The sequence below is a fragment of the Vicia villosa genome, linkage group LG5, assembly GCF_029867415.1.
Source record: "Vicia villosa cultivar HV-30 ecotype Madison, WI linkage group LG5, Vvil1.0, whole genome shotgun sequence".
Lineage (NCBI taxonomy): Eukaryota > Viridiplantae > Streptophyta > Magnoliopsida > Fabales > Fabaceae > Vicia > Vicia villosa.
Window position 1 is genome coordinate 148,686,219 of NC_081184.1, and position 21,489 is coordinate 148,707,707.

A 21,489-nucleotide genomic window follows, 5' to 3' on the forward strand; every position below is an offset into this window, starting at 1 on the left:
AAAGTAATTTGTCGGGAGTGGTGGTGAATGCGGATAGAGTTCGGGCTCTCTCTCATCTTTGGAAAGTTAAGGTCCCTTCTAAAATTCTCTTCTTTGCTTGGAGATTTATTCATAATCCTCTAGCTACTCGAGATCATTTAGTAAGACGAGGTATATTGATGGAGGGTAGGGATTCAATTTGTGTTTTTTGTTCGAAGGAGGAAGAATCTCGGGCTCATCTTTTTTCGAACTGTGTTGTCTCGATTAGAGTTTGGCGCCGTGTTTATATGTGGCTTGGAGTTGGGGATCTATTGTCTTTTGAGGAATTTGTAGAGTTCTTCTTTAATTGTGATAAGATTAAATGTCTTTCTAAGAGAGCCATTTTATCGGTAGCTTGGCTTGCGACGATTTGGACTTTGTGGAATAAGCGTAACGCAATTATCTTCAAAGGAGACTAACTTGGTGGAACAAAGTGGTCTATGGCTGGGTTGATCTAAACATCGACAAGGCTTGCGAGGAGATGCGGTTTTTTGATAACGAGTTTGTTCGTTTTGCAGGTACAGCTTCGGAGGAGGTTGTTCGTAATAGAGCCAAAGCGGTGGAAGATTTTTGGCTCAATCTAAATAAAAAAGAAGGATTGCTCTGCTTAAAATCGAGGCAGCTTTGGCTTTCCGAAGGAGACCGGAATTCCTGTTACTTCCACAATTCTTTGAAAGTCAGAAAAAGGAGGAACTTATTATGCTCTCTCAACACAGGCGCGACATCTATAGAGGAGGTCAAGGAAATCAAAGACCACATCTTCAACCATTACAGCAGCTTTTTCAAGGAGGAAGAAGCTACCTACCCTAAATTTGTCTTTCTTGTTCTTTAAGTCTTTCGTTTGAAAGGGCTATCCATACCAATTGTTTAGGCAGGTAGTCCTTTCATTGGATGTAATCGGGACATCGAGGGACATCGTTTGCCATAAGGCTATCCATACCATAAGAAAGGTATAGTCTTAGGAATTGATGAGAATAGTCATAAAAGGCAACTAGTAAGGACACCTTAGCATTTGAAGGAACGATCATCATTTAATCGAAGGCAACATCGAGGGACGGGATCATTTTATCGTAGCCAACTCGAAAGACTATGATCTTTATTCCGAGGGACTATGATAATTTGAATCGAAGCAGCAGGCTAAGGTATCCCTGCGCTCGAAGGGACTTGATTATTATGATCGAGAAAGCAGCATAAGAGAGGTTACCTTAAAGGTGTGTGGGTGCAACAATCACGTGATTATGTTCAGATATTTAATCTTTTAAATTAATTGAGTTATGTTCAATTATAGTCTTGCCACTCCCTATTTTACTAACCACACAGATAATAAGCAGAAAAAATAAGCAGTTATAATATGCGAAAAATAAAGAGCAGAAAAGTAAATCCTAATTACTATTACATTTAAAACGAATGAGCGTCCTACACACCTTCTAGAATTTTAAATGACAGAAAATTAAATAATTGAATAAAAGTCAAAAAATTAAATAAAGGCAAATTAAATAAAAGCATAAAATAAGAGGGAAAAATTAGATAGAAGGCATTCGACAATCAATGGAATATGAGATGAGAAGAGAAATTGTACCTTGAAAGAAAATAAGGGTTAGAGGTTTTCATGGTGATAAATTCTAAATCTTGAAGGTTAGTGAACAAACCTAAAAATAAAATTAATGGTTAAAATTGAACTAAAACCTACAAATAATTAGTCTAAAATTAATGATTAAAATTTTGCCCAAAATTAATTATTAGCCTAAAAAACCCTAATGGTTAAAAAGCCTACTGACAACATTCACCTAAGAAAAAAACCTATAGTTAATGGGCAACACCTACATTAATGGTTTCTATAGTTTTTGATTAAAGGTTAAACCTAAAAATATCCTAATTATAATTAAATTAAACCTAAATATTTAATCTAATCCTAACTAATTAAAACTAACCCTAATTAACTTAATTATCCTATTAATTAAAACTAATTAATTTATTAAAAAAACTAACTAAGTTAATTAACCTAGAAAAAACTAATTTGGTAAAAAAATGTTTTAATGTTTTTAAAAGGAAAGAAAAAGGGAAATATTTTAAGTAAAGTAAAAAAACAATGAAAAAAAAGAAAAATAATCAAAAGCAAATAAGTAAAAAAAGAAATAAATTGAACAAACCAGTAATGGAGAGATCTGATGGTAGATGCCTGAAGGCGTATGGTAAGCCTGCATTGACTGAACGCACAGGATTCGTTGGCAACTGAAACCAGATAATTAGTAAAAATAAATTGGCCTCACGCTGGGTTCGAACCCAAGTATTGTTGGTGAATGCATCTTGCCTTTTCCACTTGCGCTGCATTAATCGTTTGTTAGTAAATCCAATGCCAAACTAATTAATGCATTAACAAATATTTAAATAGAAATTCAAAAGCCAGTCAAACTTAGGGCCAATATTCTATGCCTAGACCAATCAGAAGAGGAGAGAGTGGATGGTGGACTTTGACCAGCGAACGGGGGCATGCCACGCGCGCCTGGGGAATTTGGATCTGCTGACCGGCGAATAGGCAAAGCACGCGTGTCTCAAGTGGGGTATCGCTACTATTCATCTTCTTCCTCCCATGCACCTGCGGATTCTGTGCGATTTTTCCCATGGAATTACCTGCGGATTTTGTCGTGATTCTCCATGGCCAATCCTGCAATCTTGGAACCTACTAAAAAACATGAATAAACTGACAAGAAGGACCCTATTCCTCTAAATCGGACCTCTTGAGTCCATTGGTGAGGTTAGTTTCCTGTGAAAACGCATGTAAGCCTCGATACGAAAGAGACAGACCTTAAAGCCCTAAACATGGTGATTTATGGTTCCTGCGTAAAAACCTTCGAAACGATGGCCCATACACCTTTAAACATGGCACTGAACGTATATGTATGCGGGGAATTCATTCATGTGGTATGTATAAATAGTTTGACATAAAGAAGGATGTATGCAAACCAATGAAGCTGAGTCAGGGTGATCTGACCGCTTTGAAGCTTCAAGGATGATTGGAACGTGGTCCTGGAAATCCAAGGGCATTGAATAACTGCTTGGCTGTGCTTGAAACTTGCTGGAAGATCAAAATCCTCGTGCCCTAATTTATTGTTACCCTTGCAACGTGAAAACCCTCATCCTTGTTCCCCAGAATCCTCTTTTTCGTGGCTGCCAATGATGAATATATAGGAGAGAATAAATTTAGGTCATTTATAGGATTGGACCTTTTGGTTTTGATCACTTAGAATTTTGAAGAAAACCTAATGTGTCTTTCTAAATTTGGCCATCCCTCTTCACAATCCTAATAGCACGAAATTGGACTTTATGATATGAGTTTTTGGGCCCTTGGATGATTAAAAGTGAACCCATATCATTTATCTTATTATATCTATGATTTTACTTAATTAATTTAGCTTTTTAATGAATAAAAAATCCAAATAAATTAAATAAAGGTCATAAAAAATATGAAGGCAAAATTATATATCCCTTTTCGGGTTATAAACATGTTTAGGATCCAAAACCTATGCCCATTAATCCAAAAACACAAAATTATGCAATTAGGGTTTTGTGCCTTTCTTGAAAATCGACCAACTTCTGAGCCTGATATCTCCTTCAATTTTTGTCATATGAATATTTTATAGGACTTTTTGGAAAGCCCAAGATGTCCTCTACAAGCCACTTTGGAACCTTTTTTGCATTTGAGGATTTTATCTTGAAGATATGGCTCCTGACAATAAACAGCTTTTTGCGAGTTTCAAGAAGGACCTGTAATGTATTCGCTCATATCTCCCAAATGAAGCATTTTTGGCCTTGGCTTTAGAGGGACAAAGTTGTAGAGAATTCAATTTCCTTCAAAATGAGCTTTGGTTGGGAAATTTCTAATAAAGCATGAGAGAATTATGATTAGTCAAAGTTGGGTTGACTTTCTCCTAGAAACCCTAATTTAGTAACTTTAAGTTTGGATGATTTTTGAGCTTTCATTGATGAATCATGATCATCCCTTGATAAAATGATGAATGTTACTTCAAAATGTTGATGTTGACCAAAAATCAGGAGTTTTGACTGTAATTTGACCATAGTTGACTTTTAGGTTAAACTGGTCGATTGTTGGCCGTTTGAGCAGTTGACTGGGCAATCTTGGGAGTCAGAGCTTGAAACTTGGTGTGAGGATTATTTGAATAATATGAGAAGCCATGAGGTCCACTTGAGGTTTCAGAACCTGATTTTTCTTTGAGAGAATCAAAACCCTAGTTGTGGGTTGATTGCTTAGGAGACAGGTAAGTGTGCCCAATTCTTGCATAGTCTTAAGCAGTTGAAAGTCATGTGAGTCAAAATATGATGGGAAAATTTTGGGGTATGACACTTGGGATATAATCAAGATGTTAAAGGAAATGTATTGCTTGATATAAACAACAATGAGACCTTTATATCCAGACATGTGATTCACCCTGATCATATTTTTCCTCTTAAGCCAAATTGGCAATATCATACCAGCGACAATATCACTCTTGAACCCTATATAGACACTTTACCGTCAGGACATGACAATTCACATAAATGTCCCGACTCAATCCAACCTACATGTTATGACCTAATTCAACCACAACCTAATATAGTTTCCTCTTAAAACACACCTCACATCTCTGAAACTTCCATTGATGATAATTTTAATTCCTCACCAACACCTACCAGACCCACTAGACTCAATCACACTCCATCTCACCTTAAGGACTATATATGCAATTCATCAAACACCTTGGTTGCATCATCAAATTTAGGTATTCTTTATCCCATGACTTCTTTTCACTCTTTTAATTCCTTGTCTTCTAGTCACAAGTCTTTTAGTTTGTCCATTACACATGATTACGAGCTGGCAATGATACTTGGGTAATGGTGGATCTTCCACCTCTTGTCAAACCTATAGGCAACATATGGGTTTACAAGATCAAACATACAGCTGATGGATCTATAGAAATATATAAAGCCATATTGGTTGCAAAGGGATATAGCCAAGTTAAAGGATTGAATTTCTTTGATACTTTTTCACCTGTTGCCAAGTTGTCCACAATTTGATTTTTACTGGCCACAACTTCAATCAATCATTGGCATTTACATAAACTTGATGTAAATAATGCATTTTTACATGGAGATTTGCATGAGGATGTTTACATATGCTTGTGCCTCAAGGTATTTCCTGTTCCAAACCAAATCAAGTTTGTAAACTTGAGAAGAGCTTGTATGGTTTGAGGCAGGCTAGACATAAGTGGTATGGAAAACTTACCTCTCTCCTATTAAAACTTGGCTATACACAATCCACTGCTGATTACTCCATGTTTACCTTGAAACATGATGATAATATCACAATAAGAATGATTGGCACATTGATCTACTTAAACAACACCAGGGCAGATATCACTCTTGCTACACAACAGTTGAGTCAGTTCCTTCACAAGCCCGGATAAGGACACTATCATGTAGCCTGCAGAATTGTAAGATATTTGAAGATGAATCATGGACATGGTTTGTAGTTTCCCAAATAATCTAATTTTCAGGTGCTAGGCTACACAGATACTGATTGGGCTGGCTGTATAGATACAAGGAGATCAACTTCAGGTTATTGCTTATTTTTGGGGTCATCTCTGGTTTCATGGAAGGCTAAGAAGCAACAAACAGTTTCTAGAAGCTCTTTAGAGGCTGAGTATCGTGCCCTTGGATCAGCAACCTGTGAATTAATGTGGCTTTTGTATGTCTTGAGAGGTTTACATGTTTCTTGTTCTAAACCACATGTCCTATATTGTGTTAATCAAAGTGTCGTTCACATTGCATATAATCCTGCTTTTCATGAAAAATCAAAATATCTTGAGATTGATTGCCACTTGGTAAGGGAGAAAGTCCAACAAAGTCTGATGCGACTGCTGCCCATTGCATCAAAGGAAGGTTGCGCAGGGAGCCGGTATTGAGGAGACGACGGAGTCTGGTGCGGCTGTTGGCAGCGCTGCTGTTTGGCAGTCCCTCTGTGCTTTTAAAGAGCTCATTCGCCCTCTCGTTTTGCAGTAGGTAGAGCAAGACTTGTTCTCTTGGAGCGTGGAGTCAGATGGTATTTTCTCGGTAAAGTCTTGCTATGACTTCTTCAAAAGTAATTTGTCGGGAGTGGTGGTGAATGCGGATAGAGTTCGGGCTCTCTCTCATCTTTGGAAAGTTAAGGTCCCTTCTAAAATTCTCTTCTTTGCTTGGAGATTTATTCATAATCCTCTAGTTACTCGAGATCATTTAGTAAGACGAGGTATATTGATGGAGGGTAGGGATTCAATTTGTGTTTTTTGTTCGAAGGAGGAAGAATCTCGGGCTCATCTTTTTTCGAACTGTGTTGTCTCGATTAGAGTTTGGCGCCGTGTTTATATGTGGCTTGGAGTTGGGGATCTATTGTCTTTTGAGGAATTTGTAGAGTTCTTCTTTAATTGTGATAAGATTAAATGTCTTTCTAAGAGAGCCATTTTATCGGTAGCTTGGCTTGCGACGATTTGGACTTTGTGGAATAAGCGTAATGCAATTATCTTCAAAGGAGACTAACTTGGTGGAACAAAGTGGTCTATGGCTGGGTTGATCTAAACATCGACAAGGCTTGCGAGGAGATGCGGTTTTTTGATAACGAGTTTGTTCGTTTTGCAGGTACAGCTTCGGAGGAGGTTGTTCGTAATAGAGCCAAAGCGGTGGAAGATTTTTGGCTCAATCTAAATAAAAAAGAAGGATTGCTCTGCTTAAAATCGAGGCAGCTTTGGCTTTCCGAAGGAGACCGGAATTCCTGTTACTTCCACAATTCTTTGAAAGTCAGAAAAAGGAGGAACTTATTATGCTCTCTCAACACAGGCGCGACATCTATAGAGGAGGTCAAGGAAATCAAAGACCACATCTTCAACCATTACAGCAGCTTTTTCAAGGAGGAAGAAGCTACCTACCCTAAATTTGTCTTTCTTGTTCTTTAAGTCTTTCGTTTGAAAGGGCTATCCATACCAATTGTTTAGGAAGGTAGTCCTTTCATTGGATGTAATCGGGACATCGAGGGACATCGTTTGCCATAAGGCTATCCATACCATAAGAAAGGTATAGTCTTAGGAATTGATGAGAATAGTCATAAAAGGCAACTAGTAAGGACACCTTAGCATTTGAAGGAACGATCATCATTTAATCGAAGGCAACATCGAGGGACGGGATCATTTTATCGTAGCCAACTCGAAAGACTATGATCTTTATTCCGAGGGACTATGATAATTTGAATCGAAGCAGCAGGCTAAGGTATCCCTGCGCTCGAAGGGACTTGATTATTATGATCGAGAAAGCAGCATAAGAGAGGTTACCTTAAAGGTGTGTGGGTGCAACAATCACGTGATTATGTTCAGATATTTAATCTTTTAAATTAATTGAGTTATGTTCAATTATAGTCTTGCCACTCCCTATTTTACTAACCACACAGATAATAAGCAGAAAAAATAAGCAGTTATAATATGCGAAAAATAAAGAGCAGAAAAGTAAATCCTAATTACTATTACATTTAAAACGAATGAGCGTCCTACACACCTTCTAGAATTTTAAATGACAGAAAATTAAATAATTGAATAAAAGTCAAAAAATTAAATAAAGGCAAATTAAATAAAAGCATAAAATAAGAGGGAAAAATTAGATAGAAGGCATTCGACAATCAATGGAATATGAGATGAGAAGAGAAATTGTACCTTGAAAGAAAATAAGGGTTAGAGGTTTTCATGGTGATAAATTCTAAATCTTGAAGGTTAGTGAACAAACCTAAAAATAAAATTAATGGTTAAAATTGAACTAAAACCTACAAATAATTAGTCTAAAATTAATGATTAAAATTTTGCCCAAAATTAATTATTAGCCTAAAAAACCCTAATGGTTAAAAAGCCTACTGACAACATTCACCTAAGAAAAAAACCTATAGTTAATGGGCAACACCTACATTAATGGTTTCTATAGTTTTTGATTAAAGGTTAAACCTAAAAATATCCTAATTATAATTAAATTAAACCTAAATATTTAATCTAATCCTAACTAATTAAAACTAACCCTAATTAACTTAATTATCCTATTAATTAAAACTAATTAATTTATTAAAAAAACTAACTAAGTTAATTAACCTAGAAAAAACTAATTTGGTAAAAAAATGTTTTAATGTTTTTAAAAGGAAAGAAAAAGGGAAATATTTTAAGTAAAGTAAAAAAACAATGAAAAAAAAGAAAAATAATCAAAAGCAAATAAGTAAAAAAAGAAATAAATTGAACAAACCAGTAATGGAGAGATCTGATGGTAGATGCCTGAAGGCGTATGGTAAGCCTGCATTGACTGAACGCACAGGATTCGTTGGCAACTGAAACCAGATAATTAGTAAAAATAAATTGGCCTCACGCTGGGTTCGAACCCAAGTATTGTTGGTGAATGCATCTTGCCTTTTCCACTTGCGCTGCATTAATCGTTTGTTAGTAAATCCAATGCCAAACTAATTAATGCATTAACAAATATTTAAATAGAAATTCAAAAGCCAGTCAAACTTAGGGCCAATATTCTATGCCTAGACCAATCAGAAGAGGAGAGAGTGGATGGTGGACTTTGACCAGCGAACGGGGGCATGCCACGCGCGCCTGGGGAATTTGGATCTGCTGACCGGCGAATAGGCAAAGCACGCGTGTCTCAAGTGGGGTATCGCTACTATTCATCTTCTTCCTCCCATGCACCTGCGGATTCTGTGCGATTTTTCCCATGGAATTACCTGCGGATTTTGTCGTGATTCTCCATGGCCAATCCTGCAATCTTGGAACCTACTAAAAAACATGAATAAACTGACAAGAAGGACCCTATTCCTCTAAATCGGACCTCTTGAGTCCATTGGTGAGGTTAGTTTCCTGTGAAAACGCATGTAAGCCTCGATACGAAAGAGACAGACCTTAAAGCCCTAAACATGGTGATTTATGGTTCCTGCGTAAAAACCTTCGAAACGATGGCCCATACACCTTTAAACATGGCACTGAACGTATATGTATGCGGGGAATTCATTCATGTGGTATGTATAAATAGTTTGACATAAAGAAGGATGTATGCAAACCAATGAAGCTGAGTCAGGGTGATCTGACCGCTTTGAAGCTTCAAGGATGATTGGAACGTGGTCCTGGAAATCCAAGGGCATTGAATAACTGCTTGGCTGTGCTTGAAACTTGCTGGAAGATCAAAATCCTCGTGCCCTAATTTATTGTTACCCTTGCAACGTGAAAACCCTCATCCTTGTTCCCCAGAATCCTCTTTTTCGTGGCTGCCAATGATGAATATATAGGAGAGAATAAATTTAGGTCATTTATAGGATTGGACCTTTTGGTTTTGATCACTTAGAATTTTGAAGAAAACCTAATGTGTCTTTCTAAATTTGGCCATCCCTCTTCACAATCCTAATAGCACGAAATTGGACTTTATGATATGAGTTTTTGGGCCCTTGGATGATTAAAAGTGAACCCATATCATTTATCTTATTATATCTATGATTTTACTTAATTAATTTAGCTTTTTAATGAATAAAAAATCCAAATAAATTAAATAAAGGTCATAAAAAATATGAAGGCAAAATTATATATCCCTTTTCGGGTTATAAACATGTTTAGGATCCAAAACCTATGCCCATTAATCCAAAAACACAAAATTATGCAATTAGGGTTTTGTGCCTTTCTTGAAAATCGACCAACTTCTGAGCCTGATATCTCCTTCAATTTTTGTCATATGAATATTTTATAGGACTTTTTGGAAAGCCCAAGATGTCCTCTACAAGCCACTTTGGAACCTTTTTTGCATTTGAGGATTTTATCTTGAAGATATGGCTCCTGACAATAAACAGCTTTTTGCGAGTTTCAAGAAGGACCTGTAATGTATTCGCTCATATCTCCCAAATGAAGCATTTTTGGCCTTGGCTTTAGAGGGACAAAGTTGTAGAGAATTCAATTTCCTTCAAAATGAGCTTTGGTTGGGAAATTTCTAATAAAGCATGAGAGAATTATGATTAGTCAAAGTTGGGTTGACTTTCTCCTAGAAACCCTAATTTAGTAACTTTAAGTTTGGATGATTTTTGAGCTTTCATTGATGAATCATGATCATCCCTTGATAAAATGATGAATGTTACTTCAAAATGTTGATGTTGACCAAAAATCAGGAGTTTTGACTGTAATTTGACCATAGTTGACTTTTAGGTTAAACTGGTCGATTGTTGGCCGTTTGAGCAGTTGACTGGGCAATCTTGGGAGTCAGAGCTTGAAACTTGGTGTGAGGATTATTTGAATAATATGAGAAGCCATGAGGTCCACTTGAGGTTTCAGAACCTGATTTTTCTTTGAGAGAATCAAAACCCTAGTTGTGGGTTGATTGCTTAGGAGACAGGTAAGTGTGCCCAATTCTTGCATAGTCTTAAGCAGTTGAAAGTCATGTGAGTCAAAATATGATGGGAAAATTTTGGGGTATGACACTTGGGATATAATCAAGATGTTAAAGGAAATGTATTGCTTGATATAAACAACAATGAGACCTTTATATCCAGACATGTGATTCACCCTGATCATATTTTTCCTCTTAAGCCAAATTGGCAATATCATACCAGCGACAATATCACTCTTGAACCCTATATAGACACTTTACCGTCAGGACATGACAATTCACATAAATGTCCCGACTCAATCCAACCTACATGTTATGACCTAATTCAACCACAACCTAATATAGTTTCCTCTTAAAACACACCTCACATCTCTGAAACTTCCATTGATGATAATTTTAATTCCTCACCAACACCTACCAGACCCACTAGACTCAATCACACTCCATCTCACCTTAAGGACTATATATGCAATTCATCAAACACCTTGGTTGCATCATCAAATTTAGGTATTCTTTATCCCATGACTTCTTTTCACTCTTTTAATTCCTTGTCTTCTAGTCACAAGTCTTTTAGTTTGTCCATTACACATGATTACGAGCTGGCAATGATACTTGGGTAATGGTGGATCTTCCACCTCTTGTCAAACCTATAGGCAACATATGGGTTTACAAGATCAAACATACAGCTGATGGATCTATAGAAATATATAAAGCCATATTGGTTGCAAAGGGATATAGCCAAGTTAAAGGATTGAATTTCTTTGATACTTTTTCACCTGTTGCCAAGTTGTCCACAATTTGATTTTTACTGGCCACAACTTCAATCAATCATTGGCATTGACATAAACTTGATGTAAATAATGCATTTTTACATGGAGATTTGCATGAGGATGTTTACATATGCTTGTGCCTCAAGGTATTTCCTGTTCCAAACCAAATCAAGTTTGTAAACTTGAGAAGAGCTTGTATGGTTTGAGGCAGGCTAGACATAAGTGGTATGGAAAACTTACCTCTCTCCTATTAAAACTTGGCTATACACAATCCACTGCTGATTACTCCATGTTTACCTTGAAACATGATGATAATATCACAATAAGAATGATTGGCACATTGATCTACTTAAACAACACCAGGGCAGATATCACTCTTGCTACACAACAGTTGAGTCAGTTCCTTCACAAGCCCGGATAAGGACACTATCATGTAGCCTGCAGAATTGTAAGATATTTGAAGATGAATCATGGACATGGTTTGTAGTTTCCCAAATAATCTAATTTTTAGGTGCTAGGCTACACAGATACTGATTGGGCTGGCTGTATAGATACAAGGAGATCAACTTCAGGTTATTGCTTATTTTTGGGGTCATCTCTGGTTTCATGGAAGGCTAAGAAGCAACAAACAGTTTCTAGAAGCTCTTTAGAGGCTGAGTATCGTGCCCTTGGATCAGCAACCTGTGAATTAATGTGGCTTTTGCATGTCTTGAGAGGTTTACATGTTTCTTGTTCTAAACCACATGTCCTATATTGTGTTAATCAAAGTGTCGTTCACATTGCATATAATCCTGCTTTTCATGAAAAATCAAAATATCTTGAGATTGATTGCCACTTGGTAAGGGAGAAAGTCCAACAAAGTCTGATGCGACTGCTGCCCATTGCATCAAAGGAAGGTTGCGCAGGGAGCCGGTATTGAGGAGACGACGGAGTCTGGTGCGGCTGTTGGCAGCGCTGCTGTTTGGCAGTCCCTCTGTGCTTTTAAAGAGCTCATTCGCCCTCTCGTTTTGCAGTAGGTAGAGCAAGACTTGTTCTCTTGGAGCGTGGAGTCAGATGGTATTTTCTCGGTAAAGTCTTGCTATGACTTCTTCAAAAGTAATTTGTCGGGAGTGGTGGTGAATGCGGATAGAGTTCGGGCTCTCTCTCATCTTTGGAAAGTTAAGGTCCCTTCTAAAATTCTCTTCTTTGCTTGGAGATTTATTCATAATCCTCTAGTTACTCGAGATCATTTAGTAAGACGAGGTATATTGATGGAGGGTAGGGATTCAATTTGTGTTTTTTGTTCGAAGGAGGAAGAATCTCGGGCTCATCTTTTTTCGAACTGTGTTGTCTCGATTAGAGTTTGGCGCCGTGTTTATATGTGGCTTGGAGTTGGGGATCTATTGTCTTTTGAGGAATTTGTAGAGTTCTTCTTTAATTGTGATAAGATTAAATGTCTTTCTAAGAGAGCCATTTTATCGGTAGCTTGGCTTGCGACGATTTGGACTTTGTGGAATAAGCGTAATGCAATTATCTTCAAAGGAGACTAACTTGGTGGAACAAAGTGGTCTATGGCTGGGTTGATCTAAACATCGACAAGGCTTGCGAGGAGATGCGGTTTTTTGATAACGAGTTTGTTCGTTTTGCAGGTACAGCTTCGGAGGAGGTTGTTCGTAATAGAGCCAAAGCGGTGGAAGATTTTTGGCTCAATCTAAATAAAAAAGAAGGATTGCTCTGCTTAAAATCGAGGCAGCTTTGGCTTTCCGAAGGAGACCGGAATTCCTGTTACTTCCACAATTCTTTGAAAGTCAGAAAAAGGAGGAACTTATTATGCTCTCTCAACACAGGCGCGACATCTATAGAGGAGGTCAAGGAAATCAAAGACCACATCTTCAACCATTACAGCAGCTTTTTCAAGGAGGAAGAAGCTACCTACCCTAAATTTGTCTTTCTTGTTCTTTAAGTCTTTCGTTTGAAAGGGCTATCCATACCAATTGTTTAGGAAGGTAGTCCTTTCATTGGATGTAATCGGGACATCGAGGGACATCGTTTGCCATAAGGCTATCCATACCATAAGAAAGGTATAGTCTTAGGAATTGATGAGAATAGTCATAAAAGGCAACTAGTAAGGACACCTTAGCATTTGAAGGAACGATCATCATTTAATCGAAGGCAACATCGAGGGACGGGATCATTTTATCGTAGCCAACTCGAAAGACTATGATCTTTATTCCGAGGGACTATGATAATTTGAATCGAAGCAGCAGGCTAAGGTATCCCTGCGCTCGAAGGGACTTGATTATTATGATCGAGAAAGCAGCATAAGAGAGGTTACCTTAAAGGTGTGTGGGTGCAACAATCACGTGATTATGTTCAGATATTTAATCTTTTAAATTAATTGAGTTATGTTCAATTATAGTCTTGCCACTCCCTATTTTACTAACCACACAGATAATAAGCAGAAAAAATAAGCAGTTATAATATGCGAAAAATAAAGAGCAGAAAAGTAAATCCTAATTACTATTACATTTAAAACGAATGAGCGTCCTACACACCTTCTAGAATTTTAAATGACAGAAAATTAAATAATTGAATAAAAGTCAAAAAATTAAATAAAGGCAAATTAAATAAAAGCATAAAATAAGAGGGAAAAATTAGATAGAAGGCATTCGACAATCAATGGAATATGAGATGAGAAGAGAAATTGTACCTTGAAAGAAAATAAGGGTTAGAGGTTTTCATGGTGATAAATTCTAAATCTTGAAGGTTAGTGAACAAACCTAAAAATAAAATTAATGGTTAAAATTGAACTAAAACCTACAAATAATTAGTCTAAAATTAATGATTAAAATTTTGCCCAAAATTAATTATTAGCCTAAAAAACCCTAATGGTTAAAAAGCCTACTGACAACATTCACCTAAGAAAAAAACCTATAGTTAATGGGCAACACCTACATTAATGGTTTCTATAGTTTTTGATTAAAGGTTAAACCTAAAAATATCCTAATTATAATTAAATTAAACCTAAATATTTAATCTAATCCTAACTAATTAAAACTAACCCTAATTAACTTAATTATCCTATTAATTAAAACTAATTAATTTATTAAAAAAACTAACTAAGTTAATTAACCTAGAAAAAACTAATTTGGTAAAAAAATGTTTTAATGTTTTTAAAAGGAAAGAAAAAGGGAAATATTTTAAGTAAAGTAAAAAAACAATGAAAAAAAAGAAAAATAATCAAAAGCAAATAAGTAAAAAAAGAAATAAATTGAACAAACCAGTAATGGAGAGATCTGATGGTAGATGCCTGAAGGCGTATGGTAAGCCTGCATTGACTGAACGCACAGGATTCGTTGGCAACTGAAACCAGATAATTAGTAAAAATAAATTGGCCTCACGCTGGGTTCGAACCCAAGTATTGTTGGTGAATGCATCTTGCCTTTTCCACTTGCGCTGCATTAATCGTTTGTTAGTAAATCCAATGCCAAACTAATTAATGCATTAACAAATATTTAAATAGAAATTCAAAAGCCAGTCAAACTTAGGGCCAATATTCTATGCCTAGACCAATCAGAAGAGGAGAGAGTGGATGGTGGACTTTGACCAGCGAACGGGGGCATGCCACGCGCGCCTGGGGAATTTGGATCTGCTGACCGGCGAATAGGCAAAGCACGCGTGTCTCAAGTGGGGTATCGCTACTATTCATCTTCTTCCTCCCATGCACCTGCGGATTCTGTGCGATTTTTCCCATGGAATTACCTGCGGATTTTGTCGTGATTCTCCATGGCCAATCCTGCAATCTTGGAACCTACTAAAAAACATGAATAAACTGACAAGAAGGACCCTATTCCTCTAAATCGGACCTCTTGAGTCCATTGGTGAGGTTAGTTTCCTGTGAAAACGCATGTAAGCCTCGATACGAAAGAGACAGACCTTAAAGCCCTAAACATGGTGATTTATGGTTCCTGCGTAAAAACCTTCGAAACGATGGCCCATACACCTTTAAACATGGCACTGAACGTATATGTATGCGGGGAATTCATTCATGTGGTATGTATAAATAGTTTGACATAAAGAAGGATGTATGCAAACCAATGAAGCTGAGTCAGGGTGATCTGACCGCTTTGAAGCTTCAAGGATGATTGGAACGTGGTCCTGGAAATCCAAGGGCATTGAATAACTGCTTGGCTGTGCTTGAAACTTGCTGGAAGATCAAAATCCTCGTGCCCTAATTTATTGTTACCCTTGCAACGTGAAAACCCTCATCCTTGTTCCCCAGAATCCTCTTTTTCGTGGCTGCCAATGATGAATATATAGGAGAGAATAAATTTAGGTCATTTATAGGATTGGACCTTTTGGTTTTGATCACTTAGAATTTTGAAGAAAACCTAATGTGTCTTTCTAAATTTGGCCATCCCTCTTCACAATCCTAATAGCACGAAATTGGACTTTATGATATGAGTTTTTGGGCCCTTGGATGATTAAAAGTGAACCCATATCATTTATCTTATTATATCTATGATTTTACTTAATTAATTTAGCTTTTTAATGAATAAAAAATCCAAATAAATTAAATAAAGGTCATAAAAAATATGAAGGCAAAATTATATATCCCTTTTCGGGTTATAAACATGTTTAGGATCCAAAACCTATGCCCATTAATCCAAAAACACAAAATTATGCAATTAGGGTTTTGTGCCTTTCTTGAAAATCGACCAACTTCTGAGCCTGATATCTCCTTCAATTTTTGTCATATGAATATTTTATAGGACTTTTTGGAAAGCCCAAGATGTCCTCTACAAGCCACTTTGGAACCTTTTTTGCATTTGAGGATTTTATCTTGAAGATATGGCTCCTGACAATAAACAGCTTTTTGCGAGTTTCAAGAAGGACCTGTAATGTATTCGCTCATATCTCCCAAATGAAGCATTTTTGGCCTTGGCTTTAGAGGGACAAAGTTGTAGAGAATTCAATTTCCTTCAAAATGAGCTTTGGTTGGGAAATTTCTAATAAAGCATGAGAGAATTATGATTAGTCAAAGTTGGGTTGACTTTCTCCTAGAAACCCTAATTTAGTAACTTTAAGTTTGGATGATTTTTGAGCTTTCATTGATGAATCATGATCATCCCTTGATAAAATGATGAATGTTACTTCAAAATGTTGATGTTGACCAAAAATCAGGAGTTTTGACTGTAATTTGACCATAGTTGACTTTTAGGTTAAACTGGTCGATTGTTGGCCGTTTGAGCAGTTGACTGGGCAATCTTGGGAGTCAGAGCTTGAAACTTGGTGTGAGGATTATTTGAATAATATGAGAAGCCATGAGGTCCACTTGAGGTTTCAGAACCTGATTTTTCTTTGAGAGAATCAAAACCCTAGTTGTGGGTTGATTGCTTAGGAGACAGGTAAGTGTGCCCAATTCTTGCATAGTCTTAAGCAGTTGAAAGTCATGTGAGTCAAAATATGATGGGAAAATTTTGGGGTATGACACTTGGGATATAATCAAGATGTTAAAGGAAATGTATTGCTTGATATAAACAACAATGAGACCTTTATATCCAGACATGTGATTCACCCTGATCATATTTTTCCTCTTAAGCCAAATTGGCAATATCATACCAGCGACAATATCACTCTTGAACCCTATATAGACACTTTACCGTCAGGACATGACAATTCACATAAATGTCCCGACTCAATCCAACCTACATGTTATGACCTAATTCAACCACAACCTAATATAGTTTCCTCTTAAAACACACCTCACATCTCTGAAACTTCCATTGATGATAATTTTAATTCCTCACCAACACCTACCAGACCCACTAGACTCAATCACACTCCATCTCACCTTAAGGACTATATATGCAATTCATCAAACACCTTGGTTGCATCATCAAATTTAGGTATTCTTTATCCCATGACTTCTTTTCACTCTTTTAATTCCTTGTCTTCTAGTCACAAGTCTTTTAGTTTGTCCATTACACATGATTACGAGCTGGCAATGATACTTGGGTAATGGTGGATCTTCCACCTCTTGTCAAACCTATAGGCAACATATGGGTTTACAAGATCAAACATAGAGCTGATGGATCTATAGAAATATATAAAGCCATATTGGTTGCAAAGGGATATAGCCAAGTTAAAGGATTGAATTTCTTTGATACTTTTTCACCTGTTGCCAAGTTGTCCACAATTTGATTTTTACTGGCCACAACTTCAATCAATCATTGGCATTTACATAAACTTGATGTAAATAATGCATTTTTACATGGAGATTTGCATGAGGATGTTTACATATGCTTGTGCCTCAAGGTATTTCCTGTTCCAAACCAAATCAAGTTTGTAAACTTGAGAAGAGCTTGTATGGTTTGAGGCAGGCTAGACATAAGTGGTATGGAAAACTTACCTCTCTCCTATTAAAACTTGGCTATACACAATCCACTGCTGATTACTCCATGTTTACCTTGAAACATGATGATAATATCACAATAAGAATGATTGACACATTGATCTACTTAAACAACACCAGGGCAGATATCACTCTTGCTACACAACAGTTGAGTCAGTTCCTTCACAAGCCCGGATAAGGACACTATCATGTAGCCTGCAGAATTGTAAGATATTTGAAGATGAATCATGGACATGGTTTGTAGTTTCCCAAATAATCTAATTTTCAGGTGCTAGGCTACACAGATACTGATTGGGCTGGCTGTATAGATACAAGGAGATCAACTTCAGGTTATTGCTTATTTTTGGGGTCATCTCTGGTTTCATGGAAGGCTAAGAAGCAACAAACAGTTTCTAGAAGCTCTTTAGAGGCTGAGTATCGTGCCCTTGGATCAGCAACCTGTGAATTAATGTGGCTTTTGTATGTCTTGAGAGGTTTACATGTTTCTTGTTCTAAACCACATGTCCTATATTGTGTTAATCAAAGTGTCGTTCACATTGCATATAATCCTGCTTTTCATGAAAAATCAAAATATCTTGAGATTGATTGCCACTTGGTAAGGGAGAAAGTCCAACAAAGTCTGATGCGACTGCTGCCCATTGCATCAAAGGAACAACTGATCTTCTCACAAAGCCATTGCAGCCATCCAAATTTCATTCTTTTGTATTCAAGCTTGGCATGATCAACATCTATCATGCTTAAGCTTGAGGGTTAGAATATTGGATAACTTTAGCTTGTTCCCTCTCTTGTAACTAACTACTTTTCTGTTATAAGATTAGTTAGTTAGGAATATTGTTAGAGCTACATGTGTGTATATATGTTGTGGTGACTTTCATTATTATTAAGCTGAATTCTCAACAATAGCTTCATTCTCTTTACTCTCTTCAAAATTTATTTTCTTCTTCTCCTTCAATGGAGGTTATCAAGTTCTAAAGTCTTCTTACAGAAATAATTACCTATGAAGATTTTAGCTGAGGACCAATATCAATAACAAAAATCGCATAAAACCTATCTTTTACGAAAATATTGCCAAAATCGGCAAGCAAATAAGCAGGAAAACAAATTATTTCTTGTAGTGTACATTAACTATCATTGATAACTACATATTCTAAAATTCAACCTTTTTTGTTTTGTACATTAACAATCGTTGAAAACTACATATGCTATAGTTCAACCTTCGCACATTTATGACTGTCATTTTGGCATCATTTAACTTATAGTGTATTTGGAAGCTTGCTGATTGTGAGTGGCGTGTACATAAATGGTGTTTTGGAGTAACAAGAGAATAATGAAAAAGGTGAATCACTTAGTATAGTCATAAAATTAAACACCAACTTCTTTAAGCAATGTTATGGATATGCTTGTCATCATATTCACAACAACAAATATTGAGCCACATATATTAATGTTGCCGATGCTTTGTGACTACAATTCAACAGATGTGGAAGTGGAAATGTATCTCTTAAAATTAAAGGTCAGAAGGATTAAGACATGGCTTCCAAAAATCATCGACATAGTAGTAGTCCCTCATGATACCGTTATTTGATTAGTATAAGAAATTAATAATTGAAATAAAGTAGTACGTGATTAGCTTTTAAAGTGATAGTGCGCGTCAATGTTTAGTGTTTTGTTGCGGCTTTTTGTCAATTTGATAGTGATGTTTTTAGATATTTTTGAAATAGGTCCAACAGTTTTTAAAGTTCATCCATAACACGATATTCAAATGTTTGGGCGATTTGGATACTCTACAACAACCTTGTTAAAGTGAGAGATACTATAGATTGGTTTGATTTTAGTTAGAGAATTAATTACACTCTCAAACTAGTCGTTCTTCAAGTCTATGCACTTTGGGAAATGTATATGATCCTTAATATATCCGATCATGTGGCTGTGCAAGCAGACCTATATCACGACATCTCAAATAGTTAAAAATTAAAAAAAAAAAAAATGAAGAAAAAAAAGGTCTCATATTTTTTCTCTCTCACAAAATTGAAATACAACTAATTTTTTTATCTTTTATTGTCTCACTCTCTTTCTAACTCTCAACGCAACCATCATTCATCTATCATTTGTTTGTTCTGTCTCATTATGCATAAATGTAGTTTTCTATCTCTTTTTTCAGATGGAATGGGTGGGGGTGTCAGAGTATTATCGTCTCAACTCTCAGTCTTACTCCTCTCGACTTCCAACAATGAATCCTTACGAAAAAGGACTCAACATGTTGTAACAGAGCATCATCAAAAACAAATTAAAACAATGAGAAAGATTGAGTTTATTGAACTAGCTGAGAGAATTAATCTATTTATAGACTATTAAGTTAACTTTGGCAATTGAGCTAAACAAATAGGCCCAATTTAATATCTTAACATTTTGACTAGTGCATGCATGAACGTACTTCAACTACATCATGTAGGACTTCGACATTAGCATTAGACTTTGACATCATGCTTAATCTCTGTCGAACCAAGAAGCTGCCTTGTGGATACTAGAGTTCGATCCAGAATCACACAAATCTCCACCTTGGAACAAACTTTACAACACCAAAGGAAAAAACTAGTTTTTTTCATGCAGCTTTATCAACTGCATGCAGTGGAAGAACTTGTAACTTAGCAATGTCTTAGTGATCATATCAACAATATTGTGATCTGTCGAAACCTTCAGCACTTGGACTTCTCCACACTCGATTATTTTTCTGACTAAATGTTGCCTCACATCGATGTGCTTGGTTGGCTCATGATAGACTGAATTCTTCGACATATGTATTACACTTTGGCTATCACATTTAACAGTGATTGCTTGACCTTGTAGTTTCAGCTCCTTAGCAAAACCTTCAAGCCATACTGCTTCTTTCACAACTTCAATGAGGAAAATATATTTCGCTTCAGTGGTTGATAAGGAAACAACCTTCTGAAGTGTCTCTTTCCAATTGATTGTTATGCCAAACATAGTGAAAATATACTCAAAAATAGATTTTCTGGAATCCATAAAACCTGCATAATTAGAGTCAACAAATCCTTCAATTTTTACTTTGTTATCTTCACCATAGGCTCCACCATTAATTAGTATTATGCTAAGAGACCCATTTATGTACTTTAGAATCCACTTCAATGCTTGCAAGTACACCTTTCCAAAATTTGCCATATACCTTTTTAATGGTTTAATAAATCATATGTTATGTCTGGCATCGTGCAAACCACGACCTCGTGCGGAGCATCAGTTTCTACAATGAGTTCCCTCGACAGAGTAATGTGAAACCTTGGTAAGAAGGTGGCATTTAGATAAAGTTGTAAGAGTCACAAGGGTTCGGAAAGGAGGTATTTCTTTTTGACCTCAGGAAGACTTTTCAATTTATGAGAAACATTACCTAATGATTAGTACAAAACTGCCAGTAGTAATTCTCCTAGGGATATCTTTCGACTCTCGTGAAGCTAAATTGCTACATGGATATACTCCTTAGTTATCTGCAAAGAGCCTGAGCATAAGCAATAATGAGAAAGCCAGAGGGTAAGAAAAGTAATGTGTTTCGTATCAAAAACTTCTGTGGTGGTTTTGTCATGATGGTCGGGGATGCATTATTTAAATTCGAGATTATCGTAGTTGAATTCAATATCGGTTTTTAGTGTGGGATCAAATATTTCTCCCATGGGTGGAAGTCCGGTTATAGCCGCTACGTCGAACAGAGTCGGTGTAATCATTCCAAAAGGGAGGTGGAATCTATTTGTTGATCCTTCCCAAAACAAGATCGAAGCAAGAAACATGCATTGGTTCACTACTACAAATAATGCTTTTCATGATGAAGCTTTCACGTCATCCAGAAAAAAACCGCGGTTTTATTCCAATGCGCAC